Here is a 7,659-nt window from a genome sequence, read left to right on the forward strand (position 1 = left end):
AGCTGAGAATCTTTATTATTTTCCTAAATACTTTCATATAAATGATCTTGTCTAACATCTCCCCCCCCCCCCCCCCGACTCCTGACAATTCTATGAGGTTGATATAATGTATATTATGACTTTCAGGGAGAAGGGGAAAACCTTAAAAGTTTTAGTGATTTGACTATGGCCTAGGAATAGAGAATTGTGGAATAAGAAGAAAGGTAACAATTCAGTCCTATAGCAGAGACTGGAAGGACTATCAAAACAGGAGTTTTCACCTTTTGTGAATAGAGTAAAGGCTTTGGCTAACCAAAGGAACGCTTGTGAAAAGGCCCCAACAGCCAAGTCCTAGTGTCTTTTCCAGCCAGAACTCTAGGATAAGGGCTAGTATTATCTCTTCTGAAAGGAATATCTGAAATGGAAGGAATCAGAGGCCTGGGAACAGAATCAGAGATCTATTGAAAACTTCAAGGCATATTTCACTAGTTCCATCTACTTGAGGTACTAGTAACTGTCAATTGTGGCACTAGCATTTGACAGTGTCCTCTTGGGTGTAGGGAGGGATCTGATGCAACACTGAACTGCCCAAAAGGAACTTGTACAATCTGTTCATCACTAGCAAAATACTCAGACCTCATTTACTGCAAATAATGGTGGGCTGGACCACTTGTGATAAACATGGGGACAAAGAGAAACTCTTCTGTGAAGAAGACAAGAGACTTCTTTGTGATTTCTGTTTATGAGTCCCAGAGCACAAAGATCACCAAGACCTTCTCTTGGAAATGGCTGCTAATAAGTGTAAGAACAAGCTCCAAGAGACATGGAATATCTTAAAGGCAAAAGAAGAGGAATTTAAAATTGCCCTTACTTCTCTCCTTGCCTTCCTAATGAAAAAGTACCCTGTATCAATCATCAGCCCCAGAAATAATCAGTAAAGTGCTATCAATGATACTAATTACTAATGCGAGATTGTGGATGACAAGTGATCCACACTGACACAGATAATGCCTTTCTAATCTTCTGATCTCATATTAGAAATGGTTAATGAAGTTACATATGACTATCAAAATAAATGAGAAAAGACTTGTTTGTACTTGTAATCCAAAAGGGGGTGGGGGGTGGGGAAGGGCGCTCTTTTTTAATGGTAAATGATCTGTAAGAAACTAAATTCAGGATCACCTGGAGGGGATTACAGAAAAAGAACAGGAGAGAAGGACTGAGGGGAGAAAAAGAAGACAAAAAAGTTCAAATAGAGGAGGAAGGAGATGAAAGAATTCTAAATGAATGAATGAATAAAGAAATGAAAGAGAAAAATTTGTCTCTTAGATGAAATCCTAGGGAAATGGGTATGGAAAAGTGATGACCCTGAATGAGAGAGAAGACAAAATGAGGAACACAGTAGACTCAAGAAACTTTCACTGAATCAAGAAAGATAAGACATCAACAGAAATAAAAGTATTATGAAAGCTTATATTAAATAAGACTTTAACAGATCAGTAAGGGTAGGAAATTGAGGCAAGACATTTTACAAAATAAATTGCTACCTTCTATTTTTATAATACCTTTTTTGTCCTCCTTTAGATTTTCCTCTCCTTTTTCTCAGTGATGTCATTTCAAAGAAAACATTTTAAAGTGATATGTCTCCAATTAAATTAAATTAAAACCAGATCATTTTTACCCATCTCCACTGGCCCAAGGATTGAAGGGCAAGATAACTTTGGTCTAAAGTGCTGAGGTAAGCACCATGGTGAACCATGAGGCCCCTTATTGCGGAAAAAAAAGAAAAGGGTGATGACTCAGCCTTATAGCAGGGCCTATCAAAACTTTGGTACTTTTATGGGTGAGAGGCTAACCAAAGAAAAACTCATAAAATGACCCTAATAACTTAATCTTAATATCTTTTGCTGCCAGAGCTCAAGCATAAAAGCTAGCATTAGGACAAGTAGGTCAGGGCCACAGAGAAGAGGGGTTCTGGGCTATGATCCAACTCTGGGGGTGGAGGGGTTCTGTGGACCACTGAGTACATGAATGGCCCCACTGTGAACAGCCAGGGCTGTGTCCTGTGCTGCAAGTGTGGTGTCTCCATCCCCCTAATCTAGTCAACATGTGTGTGGCCTGTTTGTGGACATCAGTGAGGGGATCCCCAAGCAAGTCTCAATTCACTTCTGCAAACAGTGTGAAAGGTATCTTTAGCCTCCAGGGACATGGATACAGTGTGCTTTAGAGCTAGGAACTTCTTACTTTATGTTTGAAAAAAAAATCAAGGCCTCTTTAAGTAAGAAATGGTAAATGCTGGACATTGCCACAAATTAGTATTTTCCCACCATGTCATAGCTCCATCAGGAAACAGAGCTGAAAATAGTGAGTAAAGCCTCTTGACTTACTATGACCTGAATGTCTTGTGAGGGTGTGAAGGGCCCAGATCTTATTGGAAGTCTTGTGCTAGAAGCCCAGAGAATCAGAAATGTTGATGGAAAACATTGCAATAGGGCAGTCAGTCGGTTATTGCTGGCCTGCTTCCTTATTTACTTGTTAATTTGTTTCCTTTTCACCATATTTCTGCAAGCCTGTGACATCAGGTCACTTTTCATACTGTCCTTTGATGAAAAGACGTTCCTTGAGATGGAAGTGACTTGGAACAAACTTCCCAGAATGTGTAGCCTAGTAAGTGTGCTCCCTTCACTATGCCATTGCTCAGAATGCCTCTAGGGTTTGGTATGGCTCCCATGCCAAAGGGAGGTCAGGGCACGAACTGGTCCCACTGTCAAGTCAGCTGATGGTTGGGCCTCAAGAGAGGAGAGCACTCTCCCAGACCCCGGCTCCATCACAGCATAGCTCAGGAGCTCCCTCTTGGAGGGGCCTCACCCTTTGCCAATTAATGAGTAGATGACTTCAGCCCCAGTTAGCCTGGGTGCCTGGGGAATCTTTCCTTGTATCCTCAGGCCTAGCACCCAGTCAGTGGGGGCTTTCTTGTCTTTTCATGGTGCACTCCCCACTGTCTGCCATCAGCAGAGTGTAAGCTCGAGCAGGGTTGTTCCAGCTCATGCTGTCTTGCCATGTGGCAGCCAAACCTCCAATTGCATTGGCAGGGGAACTCCTAGGGATGAAATGCCCTCTGCTAATGATGCAGGGAAGCCCCTGCCCTCCTATTGGGAAGCTGAGACACTTTCCTTGGCACTGGAACAGCTTGGCGACCCAGCCAGAGGCCATCCTGCCCATAGGGTCAGCGGCTAGTCCCCAGTGCTGGCTTGCATGGAATGGGCAAATGGTGCTCTTGGGGTCTTCCTTCTAACCCCCTTTCTGGTAGGAGAGGGTGTGGGGCCATGGAAAAATATCAACCTTGGCTATCTGAGCCCAGCTGATCTGAGTCTGTGCTGAGCACTTAGGAAGCCCTTAGCTCAGCCTAGGAAATGTGCCTGCCCTTCACTCTAAGGGCTCAGAACAAACATGGCCAAGCTCTCCAAGAAGGAAGAAGAAAGGCCGGGATGATCTCAGACATGCATTCCATTCCTTGGATGGTGAGAATGTGCCAAGGGAGAAGATATCTTTTCTTCCCCTTGGTGCGACTGATCAAAGCAGGCTTTGTCTGGACTGAAACTCACTCCAAGTGGCTTAAGACTATCCAGAAAGAGGTGATGAATGGTGCCATTCTTCAACAAGTGTTTGTTGTACAGTACGTGGTTCACTCCCAGATGTGTGATGCTTGTCATATGGTGGAGGCCAAGGACTTCTGGAAAGCTGTGGTGCAAGTCAGACAAAAGACGTCACACACAAAAAAACATTCTTCTATCTGGAGCAGCTGATCTTGAAACATCGAGGGCATCAAAACATACTTTGGATCAAGGAGATTCACGATGGCCTGGATTTCTATTATGCCCAGAAGCAGCACGCCCAGAAGATGGTGGATTTTCTCCAGTGCACAGTCCCTTCCAGATCCAAATCTTTGCAGAGGCTGATGTCTCATGACATCCACAGCAGCACGTACAATTACAAGAGCACCTTCTCCGTGGAAATCTTGCCCATCTGCAAGGATGAAGATCACAAAGTCTGAGAAGTTGAGGGAATGCTCAGTCTCACAGCTCCCCAGGGTCTGAGGTAGAATTCGAACTTGCTTTCCTCCTATGTCCAGCCCCAGGGCAGTTTTTTGGCCACTGTAAGCTTCCTGGTGTCGGGCTTGGCTGTGAATTTAATTTTCATCCTTGAGTCCCAGTGTTTCACCTGGTACTTTGACAACAGAAGGCAGCCCTGCTTTTCCCTCATAGCGCCTCAAACTTTGCCACATCTGCCCTTCTGGCTCTGGCATGAACTCGGCCTGTGGTTCAGGCTCTGAAGAGCCCTGGGTCAGCCTCTGGACACTGGGGCCCTGGAATCTCCTCTGACCCATTGCGGGGCTCCTCTGGGTATCCAAGGACACCATTTGCTTGTGACCAGCAGCACAGAGGTGTGGTGACTAGATAGTGGGACTTGGCTCAGGGGGACCTGAAATCAAATCCTGCCTCAGACACTTCATTCCCTGGATGATCCTGGGATAATGTAGTGCGTCTGTCCCCCAAACTGGCCCAGAGCCTTGGCATGAGCCAGTTCTGTGTCTGCATCTGTGTGACCAGAGCCATCCACCTCATTGACCTAAGCACGCTGCAGATCACCAAGATCAATGGCAGTACCCATTCAGTAGCTTGTGCCACCCCCGGCAGCTGGAGGAGTTCACCATCATGGAGTACAGTGTTGTCCACAAGCAGAAGGCTGAGGCAGAGGGGCCGGCATGAAGTCAAACAAACACCTGCTCTGCGAAGCCTGGGTCCAGAAAACCTCAGAGATGAACACGGACCATCAGTATTTCTGCCGGAAGCACTTGGGCCACCTCCTAAGCTCCAGAGACCTGGTGCTGGGTTTTGACTTGCCCAACTGCAATCTGAATGACAAGTATGCCAACAAAATGTACAGCCACCATGTTCCAGATATGGTGTTAATTAAGTAGAGTTATGATCATGCCAAGCACCAGCGTCACAAGAAGTGGAAGCTCAAGGAGCTGGACAGGGACAGAGAGACCATGGATACAGATGATAAGAGGCAATACCAGGACTTTCTAGAAGATGAGGCCATCAGGAAGAACATCAACATTTATAAAGCCTTGACCATTCCCATGGAGAGTGACACAGATGAGGTAGGGGCCCCTCGGATTAGCCTGGCTAAGATGCTGGAGGACCTTCACATCACTGAAGATGCCATTAGTGGAGAAGGGGCAGTGATGATAACCTGATGACTCTACCCAGGTCCTAAACTCAGTTTCCCTATCTGAAAAATGAGAGCTTAGATTAGGAGGTCTCTGGGATCCTTCCTGCTCTGAAATTGTTTCTAGAAAATACTAAGCCATTGAAAGGGGAAAGGTTTGAAGCTGAAATAAATATGAGTAGAACTGAGTGCTTACTCGTGTGCCATAAATGAAATAAAATGAATGATGGATTTAAAAAAAAACAACTTAGCATTATCTCTCCTGAGAGGAATATCATTCCTTCCAAATTTTGGATTTGTCATGACAGTTTGGATTTGCTCTGTTCTGGATTTGCCAGGTTGCCTCTGTATTCTTGGTCTAGTCTTTGCAGGTGTAGATATACTTCATCCCATAAAAACTGGTGAATTTTCTCATATTCTCATAAATGAAGGTTTCAAAATGTATATGTCCTCCTTTCATTATGACACCCTACTTCTCACTGTCTAATTATGCAGAAATAATATGAATCATATGCTTACTCCCAATCAATATTATTCAGTCAAGTGTGATTTTCATAGGGGATGTGATAAATTCTTTTATCCCTATCCTTTTTTATATTAGGTTGAGGTAGCTTAATCAATTAAGATAGATCAACAGAATTTACTTTAGTTAGGTTAAAAAGATTCTTTCTTATATTAGATGTTTTAGACTATAAAGAGTAGATTTAAAACTGTATACTAAGAAACAAGTACACTTGCTTAACCACAAAATGTCTTAGCTAGATGATCTCTACCCATGTTGCTATGTTGTAAAGTGCCAGCATAGGGAAGGAACCCTCTGAACTTCCAGAGTTCTACTACTTGACATTTTCTGTTACCCAAACTGGGCAAATAATCATCCCATCACCTATCACATGCTCTTTAGTCAGTCATCGGAGTATATCTTATCTTGATCATCCTGTCAGTGGAAATGACCCTTATCTTGCTTCTCTTTGACCACTCATAGAAAGCCCCCTAGTTATCTGAGGAGCCCCTTAACCCTTTGTTATTTCCCTACATTGCCCAGCTTTGGAATGAGATTCTTCTGACTACTTGATGATTACCAAACTTCCATCCATGCTAATGTTTGGGTGGAGATCTGTCTTCCCCTTGCCTTGGGAGCACTAGTGTAACAAAGTAAGCACCATGAAATTTTGTATCTTGTTCTGTACCATCTGGATCATCTATGAAATATATATATATATATACTATATATAGTTGTATACTGAGAAGCAAGAAAGATCTGAGGTCACATTCATTAAAGGGAGACAGGTCTCTTTAATAAATTACTTTGGCTTAGTGATCTGCCTCAAATGTTTTATTGTACATTGGACTGATATTTTCCACAATACAATGCATTTTCCTACTTACTTTTTATTCAAGAATTTACTCACAAGCAGTGCATTTAAGAATACTTTAAAAAATTTAAATATTATTCTTAAAGGTCAAAACTAAAAAAATTAGCAAGCAGGACATTACTAAAATAATGATGATTCTCTCAATAAATTAACTTCTAAAAATTGTTGTGGAGTCAGAGTTTTTACATAAAAATATTGGAATCAAAAAAATGAACAAATGGAAACAACAAATGAAGTCACAGGTAACAGACAAATTTTTTGATGAACATAAATATCAGCTTCATTATTCCAGAAGATAGGAATCAATCTAAATTTATAATAATAAGAAAACTTCTGACAATAATCTTTAGATTTATTTAAGTCCTTGGTTAAAGGTCCCTAATCAGTCAGTACAAGAGGTTCAGTTTTTCAGTTACATAGGACTAGATTCAAACAATGCTCAATTACCACAATCTTCCTTAAACTTAAGCTTCCTTAAAGCCTGAGCAGAAAGAGCAAAATTTAACCAAAAATTACCTCAGATGTTTAACATAAAATTAGTATCCCATTTACATTGTGGTTCCCCAATTCCCCACAGGTCAAACAGAATGAATCATGGATAAATTGACATGAGTTCCTTGGGAATGGTAAGGCAACAGCCATTCAAAAAAATGACCCCTCCCTCAGTAACTTATCAGGATAAAAAGCATTCTTGAGAACACCTAGGGCACCTTACTTACTCTCCCCACTAACTAACTCTCTATTGCAACACTATTGGTATACTCTTATAACAAAGCTTATTCTATCATCACAGAGTTAACCTGAGCTGTAAAATTCTTTAGATTCTAATCTTGCTGTCCCCACATCAGAAACAGAGGATAATTTGGACAAGGTGCCCTTGGAAATGCTCTGATATAAAAGGCACTTTGGAAAGGAATGAGGAGCTGTTCTTTCAAAAACCAGAGATTTCTCCCCTACCTGGACCACCAGCCCTTTCATTGGATTAAAAGAAATAAAGAAATTCTGATGATTTTCCAGGGGAATATAACTCTTGATCAGTCAATCTTCATCTCATCCTGTCTGAAGATTT

At 42.1% G+C, this 7,659-nt stretch overlaps 1 pseudogene; it reads left to right on the forward strand.

The window, feature by feature from the left end:
* Window positions 1–660: 660 nt before the first annotated feature.
* LOC123252008 lies at window positions 661–5,242 on the forward strand (annotated as a pseudogene).
* The last annotated feature ends 2,417 nt before the right edge of the window (window positions 5,243–7,659 follow it).

The sequence above is a fragment of the Gracilinanus agilis genome, chromosome 1, assembly GCF_016433145.1.
Source record: "Gracilinanus agilis isolate LMUSP501 chromosome 1, AgileGrace, whole genome shotgun sequence".
NCBI classification, from domain to species: domain Eukaryota; kingdom Metazoa; phylum Chordata; class Mammalia; order Didelphimorphia; family Didelphidae; genus Gracilinanus; species Gracilinanus agilis.